The sequence below is a fragment of the Meleagris gallopavo genome, chromosome 3 (genome assembly GCF_000146605.3).
Source record: "Meleagris gallopavo isolate NT-WF06-2002-E0010 breed Aviagen turkey brand Nicholas breeding stock chromosome 3, Turkey_5.1, whole genome shotgun sequence".
NCBI lineage: Eukaryota > Metazoa > Chordata > Aves > Galliformes > Phasianidae > Meleagris > Meleagris gallopavo.
Genome location: NC_015013.2, coordinates 11,952,406 through 11,965,651, shown reverse-complemented (window position 1 = coordinate 11,965,651; position 13,246 = coordinate 11,952,406). Strand labels below are relative to the sequence as shown.

The 13,246-nt window shown below is 38.4% G+C and overlaps 1 long non-coding RNA gene across 1 annotated transcript in view; it reads left to right on the top strand.

Annotated features, from left to right (window-relative positions):
* LOC104910118 overlaps window positions 1–13,246 on the top strand; it is a 179,311-nt gene that overhangs the window by 24,091 nt on the left and 141,974 nt on the right. The gene's annotated exons all lie outside the window — the stretch shown is intronic.

The window sequence follows — 13,246 nt, the reverse complement described above, 5'->3', positions numbered from 1 at the left end:
TTTTTCCTTCTAATTTATTTTAGGTAGATCCTGTAACTAAAGTCCATTATAAAAGTCTTGAACTTGCTTAGCATGGGGGTTGAACTCGATGGTCTCTTGAGATCACTTCCAACGCTGGCAATTCTGCATTACCTAATATAAAGGATGAGATGATTAACAGATATTAAAATAGAAATGACTTATATTGCCAAACTCAGAAGCCATTCAGGGTTGATATGGGCAAATGATCATCTTCCAAGTCCCTCAAACTATCAGTAGTGTATGTCACAAGCGAACCCTCCAGAGAGGAATGGTAACCACCTGCAAAATATAAACATAGCAGTGCCATTTTGTGATTGGTCTGGAACACAATGTACTGCAATCTGAGGTGGCTGACATTCAGTAGAATCATAGAATCATAAAATGGCTTGGGTTGGAAGGGACCTCAAGGATCATCAAGCTCCAACCCCCCTCCCGCAGGCAGGGCCACCAATCTCCATGTTTAATACTAGACCAGGCTGCCCAGGGCCCCATCCAACCTGGCCTTAAACACCTCCAGAGATGGGTGTTTTGCAATCTGAGGTGGCTGTCATTCAGTAGGAGGTATCCAGTAGTGTCCCCCTAGCTTGTAGGGCAGCCTGAAGTCAAGACACAGTTGGATGCCCAAACTGAGCACTCATGGTGCTGAACAACATCAGGTGACAAAACTTCTTTGCTGTTGATATATAAAGTAGATTAAATTATCATTGGTGGGCCCCTGAAGAGCAGTCATACCAATTAACTGTCACAAAGATGTATTTCGAGATAATACAGTGATACTTATCTCTGATGTTTTTAGCCCAGCACTTGTTTCAAGCAGAACTTACTCAAGTTTTCATTTGTTCTCTTTAAGATGGCAAACTGTGGTCTGTGCAGGTCTCTTCTCACTAGTCAGGCACACTGCACTGGCATTTTTTGTACCTGCTGGTACAGTCTAAATGACTACCAGAATCTGGTCCCATTCCTTCCCTGTGGGGACACACAAATGACTTGTGAAACTCCACTCCTGAGGTAGTAACTTTGACATTGCTGCTGTGTTACCTCCATGCTTTTTTTGAGTTTGAGTTCATTCTTTCAATGGGCAAGATTTTGAAAGATGATTTTCTTTTTTGCTATTGTTTGAAGGCAGGTAGAATTGATTCTACCAAACTACCAACAGATAACAAGTGTATTGTCTAAGGTGCTGTGTCAGAGGAAAACGTTGCCTCTTATTGTGGAGTGCGGTCATTACTTTTCGTGCAGCTGTTCGTCATGTCATTTGGCAGCTTTTTGGTGTTGCTGTGGCCTCAAAAGGGTTAACAGCAAGTCAGCGGTGCTGCTGTAATCCTCCAGGACTACCAGCATGCTGCACTGTTGTTGTGTCAGACCGGGGGTTCTGGAGGAAGCTGCGCTAGCTCTGGCAGCTGCCTCAGTCACGTCTGTCATTTTGGGTTTCTGTTTTCAACAACATGGCTGACGTAGCAGGTAAAGCAAAAGACCACCGTAGTCTCTACAGAACCATGTTCTTCCACTTCCTACCACATCCAGAAAATGCCCTACCTCCTCAGAAAATGAACGCCGTGCGTCAGGAACACGTCCTAGTTGGGGGGAAAGCAAAAATGGGTGTTTGACAAACAACTGTTGTCCTGTCTGCAGTGGTGGAAACAATGCAGGTAAACCCAACTGCCCTCTGCCCTACTTCTCGTGTGCTGTCGGCAATTAATTCTCGAGCAGAGTAACCAGAGGGAGCACTTTTTCCACAACATTGCTATTTTCTACAATCCGCATTGGCTTCGTCCTTACATTGACATTGCAACCATCTGGTATGAGCAATTTGAAATGAAGTGGGGCAAATCCACCCTGTAGCTTCTAAAGAACTCTTAGTCAACCATGCTAGTTTTCCCTTTTATTTTTAGAAAGACTGCTTTAAATTGAGGAGAGCAAAAGTGTTTGGGAAATATCAGAGCTGGACTTAACTTCAATTCTGTTTGCAGTTGTGAAATGTAATTTCAAGTTCTTTATATTTAGCTACATAAAATCCTTGCAGGATAAAAATAAAAAATAATTAAAAAAATTGTTGTTATCTTCTAGGCAGAAATAGAGGCACAGAAAGGGTGAATCTGAAGCCACAAAAAAAGTCTGTGGATAGGCTATTGCCCTAATCGCTGGATTAGTCTCCTCTGCCTGTCTCCCCCAAGATACTAACAGCCATGATAGGAAAAACTGTATTTTTTTGGTAACATGGGTGTTTTCCTTTGTAAATCTCTGTTGCACAGAATGTACTAAGCTTCAAGATAATCACTGAGCAAGGCAAGCAGGAGGCCAAGGGCAAAGCTGAGAGAGTGACCTATATATTCTGGGATTCATCATATGCATCTAGTGATTCAGTGTTTGCAGGCATTTCAGAACAAGGAATCTGGTCGGAAGTATTCTCTTTCCATTCGTTCCTTTGGGAGGTTTAATCAGGGGGATAGGAAACTTCTGCTACATCTTCCAGTTTTACTGGGAGACACAAAAGTCACTAAGGTGGCTCTACTGGATGAGGCTGGAAGGAAAACTTTCTGTCTACTATAGTGGCCAGTAATTAATGTTTAGGGAAACATAGTAAAAACAGGCAAGTATGGTCTTCCTATGGCATACCTTTCCATCTTCTAGCAATAGGTGGTGAGGGATTTTTAGATTTGTGGTTTATATCCAAGCTGTCACATTTAACAGGGCTCAGGAGACCTTTTTTTTTCATGAATTAATCTACTTCTTTTTTATCCATTTTCCCTTTTGACCTTCACAACATCCTGTGTCAATGAGTTCCACTGCTTCATTCTGCAGTATGTGGAAATACACTTCCTTTTGTGATTTTTTAATCCTGAGGCTTGATAATTTCCACTGGAGGCTCTTGATTCCTTCTTTTCTAAGAAACAGCGAGTAGTTGTTCTGCTTGCCACAGATTCTTTAGATATCTCGTAGTTACTTGGGTTGTGTTTTCTTCAGACTGAATGGCCTTAGACTCTGTCTGAGGAAAGCCTTCCATTATTTTGATAATTTTCTGTTCCTTTTCTAGTTCTACTGTAATATTTATGAGTTGGAATGACCAGAAGTGCACTTAGTATTCAGGCTTGGAATGCATCATGGATTCATGTATTGGCTTAAGCTGTTTTCTGTTGTATTCTTTACTCCCTTTCTGGTAATTCTCAATTTTCTGTTTATTTTCTGACTAATGCCAGGGATTCGTGTAACATTTTCTGAAAAGTATTTAGAGAGGAAGGAAGAACATTTCCTATGGTCTGTATGATCTAAAAACAAAGCATACTAACTTAAACATAGACATAAAACATCAGAATGCTTTCTATGGCTTTAGCCCTATCATTATTGCCTGAAGCAAGTTCTCTCACCTCATAGTCCCAAAATTTGGAGGAATGTCATAGAAATATTACATATCAAGAAAGTCACACATGGGGAATGTAAATGAAATGAGTGTCTTTGTAGCCAAATAGTTTCACTTGAAGGTCAGGAACATGAAGAAAATGTAGATTGGATGTGGAGCTGAAGAGTTGTAGGTTCCTAGTCTTGCTTGAGGTAAAAGAAACTAACTTAATCACTGCATTTTACATGCTAATTTTGGGCAGGGATTGAATAGATAACAGGACTGTGGTATTGGGAATGCAAATGTAGCCATATTGATTATTTATCTGACACTGATTGTGAATAAGAGATGGGAAATTCTCCAGTGTTAAACAAAAAGCATGGATACTTTACTGCTGCCAGGAAGCTTAAGTTACTAACCTTAAATCAGAATATGATTTAAATACCAGATAAGATTTGAGTGATTTAATTTATCAGTACTGAGGGGATTTCTGAACTAAACTGGTATCCCTGTCCAACTGCAATTTAGAAGTGAGGCTTTCTTTCAGCCGTTCCCCATGCTAACAGCATCACAATACACACTGGCTTGGATCTGTGGCTGTGCAGACAACTGACCGCTATCATAAAGTCATGAAGCAGGGCTTCTTTGGCTGTTGTGTAGGTCACATTGTTACCTCTCCTGTAGCGTCCTTAAAAGTTGTTGGAGGTATGTGGCAAAATGCTGCAGTATACCCATGAGACCCTGCATGTGGCTCTGAGGCAGCAAGCACAGAGCAGTCCATGCTTTTCCTTCGCCACAAGATACAGTGGCTTATCAGCCAGGCGAGGGCAGTGGATGCAGAAAGACAACAGAAGTCGCCTTTGTTTTCCTGTTCTGCCCTACTGAGTCCTGTTTCAGGGGATGGAGGATCTGTGCCATAGGTTTCCTTCTGGGGATATCATAGAATCATTTGAGTTAGAAGAGACCTTTAAAGGTCATCTAGTCCAATTCCTCTGCAATGAAAGCTAGATCAGGTTGCTCAGAGCCCTGTCCTGCCTGATCTTGAATGTCTTAAAGGATGAGGCTCCCACCACCTCTCTGGGCAATCTGTTCCATTACCTCACTACTCTTATTGTTAAAAATTTTTTTGTAACATCCAGTCTAAATCTCTCATCTTTTAGTTTGAAGCCATTTCCCCTTCTCCTATCCTGCTGAAGAGTCTGTTCCCTTCTTTCTTACGGACACCCTTGAGATACTGACAGGCCTCTGTCAGGTGTCCCCAGAGCTTCTTTTCTCCACGCTGAACAGCCCCAGTTCTCTTCATCTGTAAATAATTTGTCAATGCCCTTTTACTTTCATTTCTTAGGAACATAGATGAGCATTTCCTGTGCTTAGCAGCAACCCCTGGCTACTATTACAAATGTATCACACAATACAGCTGCCTGAGCTTTTGGCAAGGTGTGGCACTGTTGCCATTAGAACATCCAGACTCTTTCTGTAGCTCTCCTGTAATTTGTGCGTCAAACTGGCAGTAAATCTACAACTCTTTTCACCATTAATAACTGTCTTGGGGGAAAAAAAGACATTAAATGAGAAGTCATTGTTGCTCATCTGTGTGTGTGTGGAGCTGTTCAGCTGGGACGCGTGCTCAGACAACAAACATTTGAAATGCAGTAGACCCTGGCCAGACAGCAATTTTAACACAAGCTCTAAATTCCACTCTTTGTTATTATGATGCTGCACCATCTCCATCTTGTGAACTGGGATGAGAGAGCAGAATCCAACCCTTAAAATAGCATTTGATAGCCCTGTTTCTACCATGATGATTCATGCAAGAGACAGGGCAGCAGTCATTACGAAGGAAATGATGAGGTGGTGTTTGTGAACTGACAGTTCCTGCTAGCTTGAAATGCTGTCAGCAGAAGGGTTTCATTGACAGTGCCTGCAGCTGCAGAGATCTAAGGGAGACTGGCTGGTAGGAGAGATTTTGTCACATTTGAGAAGAATTTTATCATAAAGAAATGAACAGTTTGTAACAACAGTGAAGGTACAAAAAGAACTATTGGAACTATTGGCCCAGCAGCAGGAAGCTCAGTCTTTCTTCACAGCACCTGAGTCATCTGTAGCCCCTCAGTCCCCTCAGCCAGACCTGCAGCTGCAGTAAAGCTGAAGACCTGAGGTGAATTCACCCTGGTGTCTTGTTCAGGGAGGGATATTGATGTCATCAGACACTCTGGGCCACATCCATCTTTAGTGTGACAGTGCTGGACTTACATCAGGAGTAATTTTGGCGCAAATATCTGCACTGGCTTTCACAGCAACAAAACGGACTTTCCTTCTGAAGTAAGAGTGGTAAAATAAATCAGGTCAAAGAAACGAAACACCACGTAAAACCCTTGATCCCGGTTGGGACTTTTGCCTGCTCAGAGACCAGGTTTGGCTGGCTATGGTAATCGTGGAGTGGTTTTTATGTACTCCAGATATTGCATAACTGCCTGTTTAATTTACTGTGAATGTTACTCAAAGCTGAGGATTTAATTCTTTTGAACGTTAGAGCACATAGCTCAGTTAACCTCTTCTTCATAAGTCACTGTATATTATTTCCACAGAATATTATTTCCACAGAATATTATTTTCCACTGGGTGTTTCCACTATATGTTATTTCCACAGAGTTACAATATTATTATTTTTTCTGCTTTAAATAATAAGTTTGATAGTTCTTTTTCCTCAGCTATTTTAAGATTTGTCTTTTCAGCATGCTTATGATGCGCATGTGCACCCTCAACCAGTGTGAAATTGCCTGTCTACCATTGCCTCTTCAGAAATCTCCAGGAATCACGTTAATTCTTTACAGTATAGTCAAGACTGGTAAAAATCAATCATGACAAATTTTACTCCATATTCGTTTGATTATTATTTGGTTATCAGAGTTTCAAACAACAGTTTAAAAAATTCTTTTATAAGAAATTCTTTCTTTTTTTAAAAAGTTACTTAGATATTTTCCCTATATGCTTTTTGAAAATTCACACTGTCCACATTCGTCAAAGTTCTGTTTTCTTTCATGCTCTGCAGAGTCACTTTCTTCGCTTTTGCGGTTCACTCAGCTAAGTTCTGGCCACTGGATCAAGAAGTGTAAAGATGCGTAGTTGCAGCACAGATCATGTATTTTTCCAAGGGGTTTGTTTACTGTACCATTGCCTCTTTGCTCCTAACCCATAATGGTACAGATTCTACGTCAAAGAACAGCACCAGAAGGTAAACTGTCTTTACATTAAAAGTAGACAGATGGCTTGTAGTGCTGTCCCTACTGGGATCTGAAGGTCAAACAGGATTGCTTCTTACCTCTGCTGCTTCATTAAAAAATTATGTTCATTATTCAAAAGAAGGAATTTGGTTCAATTAAGATGGAATTAAGTTCTGTTATCTGTATCATGTGTGGAAGCTTAACTATTAGTAGCAGTAGGAACTTTCTTGCCATTATAGTCATTAAATGGCTTCTGAATACACGGAAGTGATAGATCTGTTAGGAAAAAAAGCATTTACATAGAATTAACTGAGAAATATAATTGGTCATCATTTTCAAAGAAAGGAACAAGCCACATTCAGAAACAGCAATATAAACTACTTCAATGATACTGAAGCAGTTTGGTTTGAAATAATATATAATAAACAAATAATATAATGGTTGAGGTGGCTGTGATTTCCTCTGTTCAAGTGTCCTGTTAAGACTTGCAGAATTTGCTGAGGAACTCTTTTTATTTCAATGATTTTTATGTTTCTTAAACACTTTGTGAAGAAATAAGAATGGCTTGGTTTTGCTAATCCACATAATAACTGGAATGTTATTCTAGCAACATTTGCCTCCTCTTTTTTTTTTTTTTTTTTTTTTTTTTTTTGCCAGAGCGATTTTAATATTGTAACTACATCCCTTTAAACCTGTCTGAGTGACAATTGCAGCTATGATTACTTCAGGTAAATGAGACAGCAGAAGTAACACCAACACGTTTTATGAACTTGCCAAACTGTTCATAAGGACTAAAGTTTTATTATAAAATTGATTATATATTATATATTTATATATCTCCAAATGCATTACTTGAACCTAAACATTGAACTAATTGGAAACCTCTGCACAAACACAGCTTAGATGTTAGATTGTGGAAAGGAGGAGGGAATGGGCCTACAGCCTTGTCACCTCTCACAGTAAGCCCAGTGCTGAAATTGGTGCAACTTTTATGGGAAAATTGAAAAACGGTTAATGAAGGCATTGACTTGTCTGTTCTTGAATCAAGCCTTCAAATCAATTTTAGTGCCAAATTGTGCCAGGAAAGGAACTTTGACTATTCCAAAGCACTGCCCAAGCTGTCTCTTCCAGAGCTCAAACAAACGGAAAAGAATTTCTGAGAAACAGCAGAGGGAGAATTCTGGGTAAGGATGGCTGAATAACTAGGCTCAGCATCCTGCTTTCCTTCAGAACCCCTATGTACAGAACAGTGTGGTAGATATTTACATTTCAGTACTCAGCATGCTTCCTCTGTTTTTTCAGAGCTGTCTTGATTGAGCCCTGGAGCTGCCTAAAGAGGGTTTAAACTTTACTGGGGATGCAAGTATGGTTTAAAACAGTGTTTGGTTTATTCCCTTGTCCCCAGACTGTCAGGAATGTAACAGTATAACTCCTTTGCTAAGTGAGTAATCAAAGATGTCTTGACAAATCTTGTCTTGAAAGCCATGGCACAGGAACAGTACTTGAAGTTACTTAATTTATTATAAAGAAATATGACTTCATGTGACAGAGATGAGTTGATGCTTTAATAATATATGCTACTAGATAAAAAAACAGTGAAATATCTCTACTGTCATGCTCTTCATTCCATTGAAAAAAATGTATACTTGTGTGAGAGTGATCTCTTGTTTGTTTATCAAGGTATTAGCAAAATAACTAACAATGGAGAAAGAGCATACAAGACAAAGCAATATCACATTGATTGGCAGGGGTTAACAAACATGCACAAAGAACATGATAGTTTCTTAAAAATACATGTAAATGATGAAAAAGATATCTTGTAACACCTCTCAAACAATGTGACTGGATGTGTTTAAAAACTGTTTGGATGTGGTGCTCAGGGACATGATTTAGCAGAGGGCTGTTAGTTAGGGTAGTATGGTTAGGTTGTGGTTGGACTCGATGATCTTTAAGGTCTTTTCCAACCTGAGCAATTCTATGATACTATGATTCTGTGACTGATATGTTTTCTAAGTAGTCAATGATGCAATGTGTGTCAATATGCATTTGTCACCGATTGGACTGATTAATTCTGGAAGCATTTGTGTTATGTATTGACCTAGGCAGTGTATTCCTCTAGGAAAAAAGCACATCTGTCCTGAGGAATTTATGATCTGGGATGCCAAATTTAAATCTGTAAAAAATGAAATGGCATTAAGATGGCATTAGATCGAAGTGGAGAAAAACATTGAAACCCATGAATTCTATTCCATCTTGATTTAAATTCGAATTATGTAATGTTTTAAGCATATATTACTTCAAGAAATAAAGCAAAATCCTCAGATATGCATCCATAAAGAATCAAAAATTACTGCTCCCCGCAACAGCTCAGACGTGTCAAAACCAGCATAGAACTCCAAGGGGATGTATAGGTTGCATGGGGAATAACCTCAGAGAGGCACTGTAAAGGTAGTTTTATGCACATGGATGAAAAATAATATATGAGATTAATTCAGCTGTGATGGTTCTATAAATAGTTCTTTTAATAAAGGCCTGGTTTCGTTTGACAATTATGGAACCCTTTTCTGTTATTACGTTGTATGGACAATATTGAAGAAGTTGAATCTCTCCTACATCCAATAGTCATAGTGTCCTATATAAAAGACAGATAACTGTGAGATCTGGGACTGAAGATTTCTGAAGACACCATGGTTTAGGTTAGGAATGGGAAGGGAAGCCAGACTAAAAAATAGAAAATTCCCTGTTGAATCTTGCTCAGAGGGAGCAGGCATACAGGATGTTGGGACTGAATCCCAAATATTTTTAAGCAAAGGGAAAGATTCTCATTGACTTAACTGGTCACTAGATTAGGATTTTAAAAGCTTTTAAGAACTGGAAGAGAGATAAGCATTTCATTATATTCATTACATTTCCGTTATCAGTTATTGAACTTTCTTAAACTTCTGTGCATCAGTCACACTGTTTTTAAAATGACTGTAGGAATCTAAGATTTGTCTTTCTCAGTGCCTATCTGTTTGATCTATTAACATTTCAAGGAAGTTTATTATTTCACATAAGCACAATACAAATCTCAGCAAGACTTTTTTTAGATCTGTGTATTTCTGTTTGAATTGAAAGTTAAATGACATGTATGACTGATGAAATTTGGGGATTCTTTTCTGCAAATATGTGGAAGTCATTCTTTTAACTTCAGCAAAGTTACTTTGCTTCGAGTCAGTGTACAGAAGAGTACAGAAGAGTACAGAAATGCCCTATGCATGCTGGCTGGAGCTTTATAAAGTAGGTGTTTTGCTGTTTTGTTTTGTTTTGTTGTGTGTGTGTTTGTTTGTTTTTATCCTAAATAAAAACTTAAAAGATGGAACTGATCAAAAGGAACTGATCAATACTTTATAACAACAGCACTTACTTTCCAGAGCTGGTAACTATTTTTATTTCTAATTGAGATCATTTAGCTCTTCTGAAAATTGATTATTCTCTTCAGCCATTTATACGCACAAGGCTGATTTGTAGACTTATGATATTAAGTATCTGGAGTTTCTATTGATTTCGTGTCTGAAAATCACAGATTTTATTTAGCTGCTAACTAAAGCTGAGCCATTAACTTCACGACCTCTAGTTAGAAATTCTGACTTAGACTCTTAAATACAAAAGATTAGAGTACAACTGTAGTAAAAAAGGATAAAATGGGGTACCTTGGGTAATTTCACTGTACATCTATTTATTTTTGAACACTTGCAGTCATTTTCCTGAAGTATTTTAATCAGATGTCAGGTTATACAAAATGCAACAACAAAAAAAATCAGGAATACTTTCCAAGGCAGAAAACTTCTTGTGAAAGTTTGAAAGCATCAACATATTTGAATGTAAGTTGGAAGAGAATGGATTTATATGATAGAAATACTGCTCTGGAGGTTCATTAATATGGCATTAATGTCCGAAGATGTTCTCCTTTGCCACAATTTACATGCAAACTTTTCAGATATACATGCTTCCTAAACATCGAAGTGTGAAGGCAAATGTTCTCAGGAACAAACATGTTGAACAAAGTATGTTGTCTTGGGTACCCGCTTTTAGAAATAATCCAATAATTTAGTTTAAAAGACTGACCTCCGTGTGTTTCATATGGTTTATTTGCCAAATACTGAATGTGTATTTTAAGTTTTCTTTAATTTGAACTGTATGCTTCAGATACATAAAGTTGTTAAATGGAAAGACTTTTACAGCATTCTGGCTGAAATAATTCAATTGATACATGCAAAAAGTAGTGTCTCCCATGTCAACATATACAGTGTTCATGGTACAGTAGCTGTACGTCTTCTGGAGTAGAATTGACCACAATAGTGAGGGAGACATTCAACCTGAGTGAGAGAAAGAAAATAGCTGGTGACATGACCCGATCCTGCAGTCAGATACTTACACTTGGCTGCATAAGCAGTTGTTCCTGCTCACTTAAGTGAAGCTATATAATGACATATGGAGAATTCTTTATCAGGATACTGGAGTTTGTCTCTCCTCTTCAGATAGTTATCTATTTCTTATTTCCATCTTTACATGTATTAATCTTTAAATCAATCCTCTGTAGTAAAAAGATGCTATTATCCTGTTAGTGAGGTAAGACCTCACAGTTGAAAAACTGAGAAACAGGAAGACTTATGAGGAGAAGAAGGAGAGTTCATCTTGCATCTGAAAATTTGCTGTAAGATGATCATCCAAGCTTGCACCACACTTCACATAGCTTAGGCAGACATTTCATTCTGTGTCAGGCAGTATGAACATTGCGGATGGGATGGTCTCCCTTCCTTGATGTTGAAGAAGAACCTAACTGACTTTTGTAGGCTAAATGCTGAAATTTTCAAGGAGTTTTAAATAGTTGAGCAGGATTCTTCTGAAGTGGCTGCTCTGAGTTTGCAGAGATAATTCTGTGGCATGGAGTCTTGTCTCTTGTTCTTCCCCTTGGATGCTCTGCTCTGTCTTAAGGTTGGCCACCTTAAGTGTTGCTCCTGCCACTGACATTTAGCGTTTCCTGAAACTGTCTGTGGTTGCAACTATGCAAATTTAATTGAGGATTTAATAATAGTCTAACCATTTGTGTGGGGGAGAAGGACATGTAGATTTTGTTTTTCTCCTTAAAGCTAGATATTCTTAAAAAGAAAATGATTTATCCAGACGTTCTTCAGCTTGAAGAACTAGCTGGTCTGGTGTTTTCAGTTTTCCAGGAAGTTCAGTGCTTAATAGCTATTCGCTACTGACTGTTATATTTCTGGTTTACATATGGGCAAAAGGAATAGATTTTTTCAAAAGCACTAGGTATTGGTCCTGCCCTACGTGTGCTGAAAGAGTGCCATGTAACTTCAAAGAAGGAAACAGTAATTCATTGTCAGTAAGGACTTTCAGATGTTCCTTGCTTCTGATTTCTGCATGTAAGTTTGATACCAGCACGAGATGAGTTTAAGATGTTGTGGGGTTTGGGAAAGACCATTTAGCGTGTTTTCTTTTTCAATATAGATACTCTGATTGGGTCTGTAATATCTGAAGAAATGTATCCCACTGTAATTTATCATCTTCCTTTGTAGAAATAAACTATACTGATGCAACTAACAGTATTTTATACTACCTATCTACATTTAGCTAACATTATTACACGCCTTTAGCAAACCACATACCCAGTCAATCCACTGTAGTTTTCCATGCTACCTTTGCAACAAGAGATTTTTAGGCTGTCAAATATCTGGTTCGAAACCAAGTATTATTTTTAAAACAAACAAGGATAACTGTCTTTTTTAAGTACAGCATGCCTGATCTAAAGCCTGCTGCTGTTATTGTGGGTATTTCCCTTAGTTCTCCTGGGCTTTGCATAAGGTTGTAGGTTCTTTAAGTTTCAAGAAACACTCTGTTCAGAAGTGTTGAGTGAAATATCTCACAAGAACTCATATTTTTTACTGTAGCTTCCTTTTTTTGACACTTGGAACACTTTCATAGATATTCTCTACAAAAATAGATCACCATCAGGCAGAAATTAAGAATAACAAGTTTCACTTCAAGAAGTAAGTGTTTTTAGAAAGCTGTGAACACCTTACTGTAATGTCAGAACATGGAAACTATCTTGCAATCTGAACCACTGTGGTCACTAAAGTTACCTGCTATAATTAACTTAGCAATGCGAGTTGAAATGCTTATTCATTTGGGCACTTCACACAAACTGACATACGCATCAATTTAAATAGACAAAATAACTTCGCATTCTGTTTTCATGCTGATCTCAATGTTAGCACTGCTGCATTGCAGTGTGTTTTATATTCCTTTTTGCATCTGCAAAGTCATATCCTCTATTAAAGACTAATCACTTGCCAATTTGATTTGAAGAACATAGAAGAACAAATGGGCATCTGGGAAAAAATATATATAAATATTGACTTAACCAAATAAATCCTCCAAATAATAGAGGAATCATTTGTCTATTAAAGTCATTTGTGGCCTGTGTATGGGAACTGTTGAATCAAAGCCTGAACCACTGATTGATCACCTGAGGAAAGGACTGAGTCAGCCGTGGGAGCACAGGTGAAGGCAATTCAGCTGTGTGCCTGGCTCCACCCCTCCTAGACCCCTTTAAAGCATTTAAGGATTGACCCTCCTTCCCTCCCCTTATTGGGGAAGGTGTTTTTTG